The sequence below is a fragment of the Nannospalax galili genome, unplaced genomic scaffold (assembly GCF_000622305.1).
Source record: "Nannospalax galili isolate Female #2095 unplaced genomic scaffold, S.galili_v1.0 scaffold2759, whole genome shotgun sequence".
Lineage (NCBI taxonomy): Eukaryota > Metazoa > Chordata > Mammalia > Rodentia > Spalacidae > Nannospalax > Nannospalax galili.
In genome coordinates, this window is record NW_008342640.1 from 2,643 (window position 1) to 7,926 (window position 5,284).

Below are 5,284 nucleotides of genomic sequence, written 5' to 3' on the forward strand. Positions count from 1 at the left end.
GTTTCCATAGCAAATGATCACCCCCACTAAGGCCTGCCTTTACCAGAGTATTCTAGTCAATAGGAGTTAGCCATATTTTAGCCTCCCCTTCCACAAGAGCCAAGGTATATAGAGCTGTAGCCTCATACTGCGACACAGCAGCCTTTAATTTTTTGATTACTTGGAATTTATGTTCTCTATGATGTCGCCATGTCTGTCCCCGGTAATCAACTGTTTCTGTTACGGGAAAAGCCTCCATATGGGAGGAAAATCTATCAGGGTTATTAAAGTCTCTTTTGTATAAATGGAGGCCGGGCCTTTGAGGATTGTGGCAAACCTTTTTTCTACCAAAAAGTTTTTTTTTTTTTTTTACCTATTTTAAGTTTTTGTAATTTGAGTATCAATGATTGATGTATTTTCTCCAGTTTGATTTGTTCCTGCAATTGTGCTATCTGTTTCTTTAATTTTGATCTAGGATCTATTGTTGCCATTATAGTCGGAACAGATGGTGCACTGAAAGAAGGAAGGCGGTCACACTCTTGCCACTTGCAGCCATTAGGTGGCGACCTAGTCCTAGTTTTACAAACCAACCCCTCCCTCTCAGACTCTGAGCTATCTGTACCTGAGGCTGGACAGGCAGCTTCTGGTAAAAGAGGATAAATACGAATAAGGTATTTTTTTACAGATTTTGGGCATCCTCTTGAGTCCCCTTCCTTTTAACTGACCTGGAGGACTCCCTTTTTATATTTTGAGAAGAATCCTCATCTTTACTATCAAGAGAAATCAAGTCAGGCACGTCCTTGGAAGTATCTGGAATTTCCCTCAACTCTGACTTGGAACTACTTCTAAAAATCTCTTCAGCATGGGCAATCGCTGCCACTGCTGAGGCGTCTCTCCTATCTAGTAATATTTTTTATTAAATTCCAATAAGAAAAAGCATAAACAGGAAACTTTTCAGGTCTAAACACTGTATAAAAGTCTTGTAATGCATCTCCCACTCTTTTTTATCTTTTTATATCTATTACTCCCTCTTGGGGAAACAAGGGACAAGTGTCCTTTACAAAATCAAAGAAATGAAACAAATCCATAGTTTTAACCTTTACCCCTCGCATCTTTAAGGCTTCTTTTAATTTTTTAACATAAAGCTCATGCTGGCTTAATTCTTGTCCCATAATTGGACGTTTTTACTTACTTCTGGTTTTAGCCGAGGCAGGCTCCCATGGCGAGTCCAGAGAGAAAAATCCTTGTTGAACGCGTTCCTTTGGGACGTCGTCTTCCCTCACTGGATCCTCAGTGTCCAGCCTTAATGTTGGGTGCAGATGTCTCATCCCATGAGACAGTCAACGTGGGAACCTGGAGAGGAGAGGGGACTGAAAGGGACAAGAGACACGAAGAATGGAGACAAGACAGGCTTTCTGATCAAGTCTCATTTATTGAACATCTACACAAAGTTTTTATAGGGAAGAAGAAGGGGAAGAAGCTAGGTGGGTAAATTCCATTGTAACAGCACATTTGTTACAAGACCCTTGCAACAGCAGTAAATTCCAAAGTTAATTGTAAGTTCTAGTAAAGACCGCAGTTTCACAGTTAGATCACAAGTTACAATAAATTTCGCAGTCACATCACAAAGCCAGATGGTTCCACAAGGTAGAGAAGTCTCTCAAGTGTGGTAGAAAAGGGCAGGGCAGGGCCAGGGCAGAAAAACATGTTTTTTTACAGGTTAGCCTTTAACTGGGTCAATAGTTGATGCCTTCAAACAGCCTGTTTCACAGACAATGGTTGCTGTTTTCTGAGGTGGGGGCCTACGGCTCCCCACAAAAGATGACTAAATGTACTTGCTATGTGAAGAGTTGCTTCTTAATACTCTTTAAATATGATATCAAACAATAAGCATATTCCATAACAAATGTATTCTTAAACATCAACCAGAACAAAACATTAGTTCAAAGCAATGAAGATTCCTGCAACTACTATCTTCTGGAGTTACTTCAGTGTTTCTATCTTTAGATAACATTCTCTCCTCAAGTGAGGAAGATCTGTTTCTAGTGTATATTCAGTTTGAAAAAGCCATACTTGGAACTGAGAGATAATGTACAAGTTAAAAATATTTCATTTTTAGCATCTTAAATATCATTGTACACTGGTGTATTAAGGACAGATGTACAGATATATAAAGTAGGGAAGTGGATGTCTTTTGAAGACAAAGAACACAAAAACAAACAAACATCCTAGATTGAATCTGGAAGTATAACAATAGAGTTGGTCATTGGTTCTGCAGTTTTAAATGTGGTCATTCACCTGCCCAAATATTAACCAGATTATATATATAATCAAGCAGTTTGCTTTCGATCTAGCAGTAGTTACGTCCATCCTGGTTAGAAAAGGTGTATGACGTTGGACTCACTTGTACTCTTCACATGTCATATATATCATCATTCTCTGTGGAAACCCACAAAGAAACTAGCACTGTCCAGAAATTTGGTGCCTCAGCTCTGATGTGAATTTATTTTTTCCAATACAAACTTGAAAATATAATAGTGGTGAAGTGGAAATTCTGCATTTAATGACATGAGTAACTGTGTTTTAGTTTATAACACTTTCATGTATTTCTGACCACATACAGCACTCTCTTCCAATGGGGTTTTTCTCTTTGTTTCCTTTTATAAAAAGAGATTAGAAAAAACTTGCCATTGCTCAAGTTGCTGAATCATGATGACATTTCTCATTGTCACTCTCAGAGAAATTGTCAATGAAAGTTTCATGAAATAATAATAATTAACCACAAATTTTAGGTCAGATAAAATGAGACTTGAGAATGATTATTAATCACCATACAGGGAGACTGCAAGATATAAGACAAACTAAAATCAATAGTAAGACAAACACAGTGTATTCATTCATAAATATTTCAGTAATATGTGAAATGTTTGAGTAAAGCAAAAAATAGAAAACAACAGAGCTTTATACTTAAATCAGGAAATGAGGAGGAGCCTAATTTAAGCTGAAACAAATGCTTTTAATCACTTTTTTTGGCAATTTCTTGAGCATTCCTGTTGAGGCTTTGTCAGTAACACTTCACTTAGAAAACAAGAAATTCATGAAGACTTTCTACTGTTGAACTTATTTTATTATAAATTCAATTCCATCTTATTTCATATATTAAATTATATTTTCTACAGTCAGTTAATGAATTTCCAATTTCAATAATTCTTCCTTACCCAAGGGAAAATAACCTAAACAATATCCTATCATTCTTGGTAATATGCTGAAATAACAATATTCAGAAATCCCGTGACTGTCAAGGTCCCTAAACATCTGTTAAGAAATTGACAAACAAAGGATTGTTTTATCTTCTGTAAGCTTGCTTATGTTGCTTATTTTAGGGTCAATGTGACCTCACTGTCTTTGCAACCGTCAACACCAGAGGGCTGAATCGGCTTGTGGTTTCTGCCTGTAAACTGTACTTTTCCCCTTACAGACTTACGGCTGTCTCTTGTCTGGAGCTAGAGACTGTCAATCAGCTGCAGCTAATAAATTTGGCTAATTTGACTTAAATCGAGTCTGTGGTCTCTCTGTAGGTTCTGAATGCCATGACATAAGGCCTCATGCTATTATATTTCTGAATCTGACTTATGATCCTTAATATGATAATCATCAGTCTCATCCATTTTCTTGAAAATGACATTAATTCATTTCTTCCATGAAGGTGAAACTGTGTTGTGTCTCTATATCACTTTTTAAATACCTCCTGTGAGGACAGATGCCTAGTTTGCCTTCATAGCACAGCTAATGCAAGTACTGCAGCAGCAAACATGGATGTGCAAGGATATCCAAGGAATATTGATTTTGAGTACACCAGACATATGGGAGATTGATAGTTTTTATATCTGACCTCACTGATTTCCCTAGTTGCTGCACCAGTTTACATTCATTCCATCAGTGTATAATGGTTTCTCTTTCTCAAATCCTCAGAAAATTTCTTAGTATTTGTCATCTACACAATATCCACTCTTACTGAGAATAGATGAAATCTTGAAGGAGTTCCAATTTACATTTTCTGGGTGCATAATGACATTAAACAATTTTCAAATATTTGTTGACAATTCACAACTTTTCAAATGAGAACTGCTTGTTCAGTTCAATAGACCATGTATTGATTGAATGATTTGTTTAATGTTGGAAGTTTTCCATATGATAGATATTAATCCTATGCCAGATATACAGTTGGTAAAGATTTTCCTAAGGATTATGTGTTGTCTTCACTCTAGGAATTGTTTCCTTTATGGCAAAGATGATGAAATTTCATATAAATCCATTACTCATTTTGTTATTTCCTGTACTATTGAAAGTCTGTGAACAATTACTTCCTTGTGTTCTTACTATCTACTGTTTTGGCTATATTTTCATGTAGCAGTTTTATAGCTTCAGCTTTTATAATTAGGGTCATAGATGCACTTTGAGTTACTTTTTTAACAGGATGAATGATTGAAGCTCATTTGCTGAACAGGCTATAATTTCTCCCATGTGTGTTTTAGGGATGCTGTGTGGCTGCTTGGGCTTGTTGTTGAGATCTCTATTTTACACTGTAGGTCTACATGTCCACTTTTTGTTGGTATCATACTGATTTTGCTTCTATGACACTGTAGTGTAATCTGAGTTCAGATATTCGAATACCTCAAGAATTGTTCTTTCTATTTAGGCTTGCTTTAGATATTTAGGGTCTTCTGTGTTTTCATGTAAATTTTAAGAAAGACCATTTTTTGTAAAGTTTGAAATTGATGTTCGATGAGATCCTTTTGAATATACATGTCACTTTTGTTAATGTGCTCAATTTAACAGAATTTAGAAAATTTGCCAATTAATGAACATGAAAGCTATATTAGGGTTCTCCAATGAAACAGAACTGGTAGAATGAATATATATGTATAGGGATTTATCAGCTTAGCTCACAGGATAGAGTCTGAGTAGTCCAACAATGGCTGCACAATACTGGAGAGGCTGAGAATCTATAGTTACTCAGTCCATAAGGCTGGATGTCTCAGTCCAATCTGACCCTGAAGGTCAAAAGATCAGCTAGTCTTCAGTCTACAGCAGCAAGAAAAACCCATGAACAAGAGAGGAGGCAAGAAGCATTCTCCTCTGCCTTGGCCTTTTATAAGGGCTGCCATCAGAAGGTAACAGCCACATTTAGGGTGTGTCTTCCAGCTTCAGATGATCCAATCAAGAAGATCTCTTTCATTTCAGTTAATCCCAGATCCAGTCAAGTTGACACCCAGGATTAGCCATCACAAAAATTCTCTCATTA

General features: G+C 36.6%; 1 pseudogene; it reads left to right on the top strand.

The window, feature by feature from the left end:
• The first annotated feature begins 1,183 nt into the window (after positions 1-1,183).
• LOC103738652 overlaps positions 1,184-5,284 on the top strand; it is an 11,615-nt pseudogene continuing 7,514 nt past the window's right edge.